This window comes from Microcaecilia unicolor, chromosome 6, assembly GCF_901765095.1.
Source record: "Microcaecilia unicolor chromosome 6, aMicUni1.1, whole genome shotgun sequence".
Taxonomy (NCBI): domain Eukaryota; kingdom Metazoa; phylum Chordata; class Amphibia; order Gymnophiona; family Siphonopidae; genus Microcaecilia; species Microcaecilia unicolor.
In genome coordinates this window covers 50,923,456-50,931,187 of record NC_044036.1, presented here as the reverse complement: position 1 = coordinate 50,931,187, position 7,732 = coordinate 50,923,456, and the positions used below count along the sequence as shown (strand labels likewise).

The following is a 7,732-nucleotide window of genomic DNA, read 5'->3' as shown; positions in this document are numbered from 1 at the left end:
GTGAGATAAACGCCCATCTCCCGATTTAGGTCGGAACTTGGGCGTTTTTCTCGTTCGATTATAAGCTGGTTATTGTCCAATATTAGTGGAAATAATACAACTGATTTCATTTTTTTCTCTTTTAAAACCAGAAATTATTTAACAATACAAACACTTGAGTCTCTAATCCAATTCCCACTGATGAAGGTAATCCCAGTTTCACAGGCTTCACTCCTTTTGAATAAATATACTAAGAGGAATCATTTCAGAGGAAAAAACTTTAGGAGTCATACCCGGATCTCTGTGGAAACAACAATCTCGATATTAATCATCTGTAAAAATATTCATTTTGTTCAAATTTTTCTGGTCTATTATCATCTTCAAAATCTTAACCATTTCCTATTCCTGTAGAACTTAATTTGCCGTATCAATTTTTCATTCTCAAAGGATTCAATTAGATTATCCATGTGGCTCACTAATAAGATTATATCGGAAGCAAACTTATTTACTACCACCGTTAGGTCCTGGAGCGCCTTCCAGATGATATTCAATGTAACCTCCACGGGAGCCAAAAACTCCACGCTGATAGCTCTTACGGGTTTAGGAGTGGCACCGCTGACACGAGTTCAGCTGTAAACGACTTCCGTTTCAGCAAACACTCCTAACTCACTCCTCCACTCCTTTGGACATGGTGGTTAAATGATTTGGGAGTGATGAAGTTGTTTCCAGGTCCAAGAGTGTCGACGTTCCTTCGCCGGCGCTAATCAAAGGACTCACCAACCCAGTCATCTGTGAGCAGCTCGTCACACAGCGGTCCCACACTTGCTGCACAGGGGACAAAATGCTGGCCATCGGTGGCTGACCCCTCGATTGTCCCCTTCCTCTCAGTTAAGGTAACTGCAATTGCAGAGAGGAAATTTCAAGTAAACAAAGACAAAAGTTCAGAGGTCAGCTGGGCCGTTGAGTATATGAGCTTCAGGTCGCCATCTTTTCACTCACCCTAATTGGGACACTCTTTGTCTGGTTTCTCCTCAGAGGCCTGTCTGATATGGGTAACCCTTCAGCATAGCCCTCTGAGTCATTGAAACACGGAAGCCGCTCCACCACTACAAGGTGGTGTCCCTTCGGAGGGGTTTTTTTCGCACCGTGCCTAGAAGTACTGCAATACCAGGTCGATGCATGGAGCAGACGAAGCAAGCTCCTGTTCCATCTCCGTGTCCCAAAAATCCATTTAATATAAGGTCCCCAGATAGGGGACGTATCAGATATTAAACTGATAAGAACAGATACTACACTTGATCTTAGCCAAAAGTGTATTATTCATGATCTTAATTTCACAAAGAAATTCCTAGAAATTGAGATTGGTAGGCTCATAAATAAAAATAGAATTTTAGGAAATATAAAAATATTAATTCTCCCCCAGCCATGTGAAGAAATAGTCAAGGTTTGAGTGGAGAGCTGATTTAAAACAGTTATGCCCAGGTATCAAAAATTGGAGATCCATTTCAGGCCATAAAAGAATGTAGTGACAGCAGCTGGCCTTACGGAATTTAAAGGGGGGTTTGGACAGATTCCTGAGGGAAAAGTCCATTGAACATTATTCATTTTTTTTTTTTTGGGGGGGGGGGGGGTTGCCAGGTTTTTGAAGCCTGGATTGGCTGCTGTCGGAGACAGGATGCTGGGCTTGATGGACCCTTGGTCTTTCCCAGTATGGCGGTGCTTATGTGCTTATGTACTTATGGAAATTATGATGCAATCCAGAGTGTGGGTTGTAAGGCATAAAAGTTAATAGAAAGACCAGACATAGGTCCAAAATCCGCTATAACAGAGAAAAAATTAGGGATAGAATTTGAAAGATCACTCTGGTAAAGCAGCATGTCATCTGCATATGAAGAGATGTTGTGCATCTCACCATTAATAGTAATACCCTGAATTATCTGAGTTGAAAATATTCCTCATTCGATCACTATACACCCTTGTATTTGCTATCAACCGACTGGGCGAACGCCTTGACGGTACTATGTAAGCCACATTGAGCCTGCAAATAGGTGGGAAAATGTGGGGTACAAATGCAACAAATAAATAAACAAATAGCTAAAGGTTCTAACACTAAAGAAAAAGGAGTGGCAAAAGGGGGCATCCTTGACGAGTCCCTTTATGTAAGTGAAAAGACGGAGAAAGGGCCCCATTAACAGTAACAGATGCAGAGGGTTTTAGGTATATAGCTTGTATCCAGGACAACAAAATGTGGGCCAAAATCAAAATTCTGGAGGACACCACATAAACAAGGCCATTCTACATTATCAAATGCCTTTTGGGCATCTAAAGAGAGGATCACCAAGTCTCCAGAGTGATAAGTTATATTAATGAAGCACCTAATATTATCTGAGCTATATCTATACTGTATAAATCCAGAATACACTCAGAAATGGCATATTCCAATCTTTGACTGAAACTTTTAGTGAATATTTTGTAATCAAAATTTAACAAGGAAATGGACCTATAATTGCAGCAGAGTGTAGGTTCTTTCAAATCTTTAGGGATAGCTGTTGTGTAGTAAAAATATTCAGGTGAGCCTCAATTATCTTATTAAAAACTTCTATTAAATGAGGGACAAAGTGGGGAAGCTAGGGATTAATACAATTCTGCCTTGTTCCTTTTCAGTTTTGCAATTGCTGAGTGTACCTCCCTTTGCATAAAAGGTCTATCAATATTAGATTGAACGACAGATTTCAGTTTAGGCATGTCTAATTTATCTAGCCAAGATTTAATAGTTTCCATCATGGAGGAAGAGTGAGAAGTGTATAACTCCTTAAAAAAGAAGGAGAAGGTATTCAGAATATTTTGAGTACAGAATGATAATTGACATGGCACAACTGCCAGGAAGGTAGTTTTGGAGATTCATTAGCACCCTCAAAGTCAATGCTTTTAGTCATGTCCATATAGTAGATTATTCATTCAGTCTCAAAAGCAGTTATCTGACCTGTAACATTTCTTGGAAGATGCGCTTATTCTTAGTACATTTATAGTCAGACTCAAGAGCAGCAAGTGAGGCTTGAAGGTCATATAGTTGTGCCTTCGCTTGTCTTTTAATGTCTGAGGATATTTTGGATATATGACCATGAAGCACTGCCTTCCAAACATCCCAAAAGGTAAGCAAATGTATTTCAATGGACATATTCCTCCCAAGCCAAGATTAGATTTTGTATGAACACTGGAGTTTGAAGAAGTTGTCTATTAACAGACCATTGTTGAGGCAAGTAGGTGTCGCTTATATTGCCTAAGTGGAAACTCACAGGTGCGTGGTCAGAAAGGTATCGGGTGCCAATGGAGCTGTCTAAAAGGGAAGACATCTTGAAAGTTGAATACTGTCAGCAATACTTAGGGATGATATATGGCTATAACCAAGACTCCCATCATGTTTGGCTGCCTACATGGTTAGCATTGTGGAGACTTGATAGCCAATGTTTAAGCATGGGTGGCTGGAGCCCACAGAAAGTGGCGGGCGTGGCTCTGGCCACCTTGTTGGGCAGATTGGATGACCATGCAGGGCTTTATATGCCATCATTTACTGTAAGACTTGACTTTTTGAATTGTTTTGCCAATATATACAAGTGAACATGGACACGCAATATCAATATAACCCCCTTCTGCATTATATAACTTTTTAAATCATAAAAAATAGGCCAAAAAAGGGTTGCCTACTACTACTAATCATTTCTATAGTGCTACTAGACGCATTCAGCGCTGTACACAAAAATGATTTATTGCCTGAATATTGTGAAAACTCTTCATAAAGAGGTTTTCAATAAAACAGGGTTTGTCTGTGTTAAATAGGTTGTTTTTAATGTTTTGTGAGACTTCTATGTCAGTTTTGATGTGACATGACTGTGTACGCTGCCGTGAAATGTATATTTATATGAACTCTTGATAGCAACCTGTGCTTACGAGGAGGTGGGAGGAGTTTACTGAGGAGAAATGTCTGTGAAGAGAGGCGTGGAAAAGCTTATGAATGTTAAATTTACAAAAGTGTTTGTTATAATTCTTGGGGAAAAGGGAAGGAAATCCTACCCATTAAAACCCTTTTACCTTAGGTGGAGCCATACAATGCCAATTAACACCAATTAACTCCAATTATTGCTAATTACTAGTTGTTAGCATCAATTAGCACCTAATGTACCAATTACATTATGTGGGTAACTGTCAATATTCTATAACCTATGCATACAATTTGCACACTAACACCTGGATTCTAAATAGGCTGTCAGAATTTGCATGTGGATTCAAGTTCCATGCTCAAATTAATTGTTTCAATTGGTGCTTTCAATTAGTGCTTAACTGACAAACAATTAGGCACTTGACACTACTTAAGGGTTACACATGGATGTGAGATCCATGTGCTCCTCTGACAACTGTGCCCAATTGTTCTCACGTGTATCTCAAATGGGAGGGGCATGGGTGGGTCAGATGCGGTCCAAGAAGTTAGGCACAGGGTTGCAAAACAATGACCATCTGTGCCTACCTTTAGTCATGGGACTTACACCAGCTTCTATGAGGCATAAGTCCCACACCCACAGTTAGGTGTGGTTTGCACGCTAAACCCCTATTTTATAAAGGTCAAGCGCCCTGTATAGAATTGGGCTCAGCATGGTTCCTTGAGGTATCTAACTTGCGGTGCTGTAGATAGAATCCCCCCCCCCCCCCCCGCAAGTGTAGAAATGTGCATGCATGATTATAGAATTAGGAGGATAGTGTCCCAATCGGGCAGGTGTAGCAGGAGATTTATACTAAGAAAATGAAGAATGCACTCAAGAATCACAATACTTTTTTCTCTGTTGGAATGCAAACATAAGGTGGCCTTGATAAACATCATGGACTTGGAAAAACACTCTAATGCTTTCAAATGATATTCCTAACTAAAAAAAAGCTTCAGGGGAATATATTAAAACACATTCACATTTTGGCTGAGATGGACGTTCCAGTGGTGCCAACGGTTCTCTATTTGCATATTTTTGATCTTTTATATGCCCTGTTAAGGCCTGACTTCGGATAGCCCTTCAGAAAACAACATTCTTTCACTAAGGGGGTCTTTCACAAAGGTGCGCTAGCATTTTTAGCGCTCACTAAACACGTAGACACCCATAATATTCCTAGGGGCATCTATACGGTTAGCGCACACTAATTTTTAGTGTGCACTAAAAACGCTAGAGCACCTTTATAAAAGATGCCCTAACTTTGCTTGATCATAAAATTCTTGGAGGAGGTACAAGTATGTGTCAACCGATGAAACTGACCCACAGGAATATTATCCCAAAGGAACTTGGGGTGGAACGATAATAATCCGATAAGCTGTTCTGATCTGTAGACTTCCTAAATATAGTAATGTTGGTGAGCCGGTCTCTCAAACCACAGATCTCAGTGAGAACTACCTGAGACATCTCATCTTCCAGCCTATTTGGTAAGGATTTTTGTGGTGAGTTAGGTTCAGCATTCTTTCATTGCTCGGTTTTTCCGAAGCCATGTGTATTATGCTATCAGTATAATTATATTCTGAAAATTGTTGTGAAAAACAAGAATATTCTCGATACTTAATCAATACACCACTGCAGCACTGTTTTCAAGCAGCCATTAAGTGCAGAGCTCGTGAGCACCCCCAAAATAGTGAATTTTTAACAAACATTTAAAACACACCAAAGACTGAACTCCCCATAACTATTGTGGAAGAACATTCCACAGGACTGGTGCTAAATTAAAAAAAAAAAAAACACTTTTCCTTGTGGACCACAAACATGTTTCTTTAACTGTGGGAACCTCTAACAGCATTTCATCCTGTTTACTCTATGACCTTGTTGGTTGTTACTGTCGAAAAAAAAGTAGCAAGCATTATAGGTACTTTTTTATAAACTGCCCTATGAGTTAACACCATCCCTGTTGTCACTGGTGTAAATAAAATAATTTCTGGAATTACAGTAAGGCAGAGGTGGGGTAGGGGGTTCAGTTAGGAGGAAATGTGGGGTGGTGTTGGCGGCATGTGCTTAAAAGTTTCCTCTCAAAACTGGATCACCCTTGGCATCCTTTTTCTCAGCTGACTGCTCTAACCACTAGGTCATGCCACTCGAAGCATGTATTTGCACAGTCCTCATGCTCACCTGCAAGTAAACCTGCAGTTTTCCTCATGCTACCAGAGATGCCAAGGGTGGGCCATCCCAAAGAGTGAGGCCTACCACTCAGAGTGAGATTTTTTCAGATAGTATGCCCAGGGTATAATCTAGATTTGTGTCTTAATGTTTGCAAAATGGAAAAAAACAGCACAAAATATTTGCTTTTCTTTGGTGCCTCTGACTGGGGCTCATTTTTCAAACATAAAAATGTCCAAAAAATAGCATAACAGGCAGATAATCGTATTTCTTGTAGAAAAACATCAAACCAACACACACACACACAAAAAATGCCCAATTTCACTAGCTGCCGAAAAGAAGATGTTCCCAGAGGGGGCATTTCATGGACATGACAAGGGTGGTATTACATGATGAACATTTATTGCCCATAAGGGATAGAAAAGTGACTTCCTGGGGTGGAAAGAAAAACATCTGAAATTAGACCGGCTTTAAACACATCTAGGGTAAGGCTAAACCTGTCCTTACACCTATTTGTGATTTTGCTAAGTTGGAGAGTGGAGAGGTGGAAGTGGTCATTTGTGAGAAATAGGAGAGTTGCTGAGTGTTTTGTTACTCTTGTGTGTTTGTCCCAGTCTGATTCTTTTGACGCTTACATTTCCTGACTTGCCTCCTCTGTGTCTCATTCTTTTGACCCTTACATTTCCTGACTTGCCTCCTCTGTGTTTCACCTCCTCAAGTCCTTGCCCACAAGTGCTAGCCCCCCTAGTCACACCCAGCCTTTCCTCTGTTATCTCGCTCCCTTCTCCCACCAAACCCTCACATCTCCCATTCTACCTCCCTACCGGCTTGTCTCCTCTCTTTTAGTTCCTCTCTTTGTCCACTTCCAGTTTGTCACTGTGCTCTGTGCTGTTGCTACGTGTGTGAGGACCGTTTGCTGTTGCTGGGAGAATGAGTGTGTGTCTGGATTGTTTGTTGGTGGTGGGAGAGTGAGTGTTTTGGGTAATGTACTAGGTAGGTGTGTGTGGCATGCTGGGCACTTTTCTATTGGTCACTGGAGGATGCAGGTTGCCAATTGGGCAGGTTTCCTGCACAATTGGGCTAGTTTCCGCAACCTGCCGCAGTTTTTCTTGACGGCCGCGTGTTGCGGGAATTTGTGTGGCTTTTTGCCGCCATGGCCGCGGGTTGGCTGGTTTGTCCATGGCCACAGGTTGGCTGGTTTTCCCGCTGCCACGGCCAATAGCAACCCCGCACAGGCGGGCTTCTATTGGTCCAACTGGTTTAATAGAAGGTGGGGCTGCACTGCAGGCTTCCTTTAAATGCCTGCAGGCTGCATGCATCCTTGTCGTCGTCCCTCTCTTCCCCAGGTTCCCTCTGGTCCCTGCAGGTCAGACAGCATGCAGCAGTGTCGAGTGAAGTGGCCGGCTGGCCGTGGTCCACTGGGGTCAGTTGTGGTGGTGGCGGTGGCTCCCCTCATCCTGATCTGCTGTGGAAAAGAGCGATCAGGGGATCTGCCCACACAGCAGCCAAGAAAGAACAATGATGACAACGAGCCAGGCAGCCGGTGAGTGACTGGGGAGGGGAGGCCCAGGGAGGAGGAGGGACAGAGCGGACTGCGGATCCACCATGATATGCTG

The 7,732-nt window shown here is 42.1% G+C and overlaps 1 non-coding gene across 1 annotated transcript; it reads right to left on the bottom strand.

The window, feature by feature from the left end:
* Positions 1-1,113: 1,113 nt before the first annotated feature.
* On the bottom strand, positions 1,114-1,296 carry LOC115473602. The gene has a single exon (XR_003942699.1). It is a non-coding gene; the product is annotated as a U2 spliceosomal RNA (small nuclear RNA).
* Positions 1,297-7,732: the final 6,436 nt, after the last annotated feature.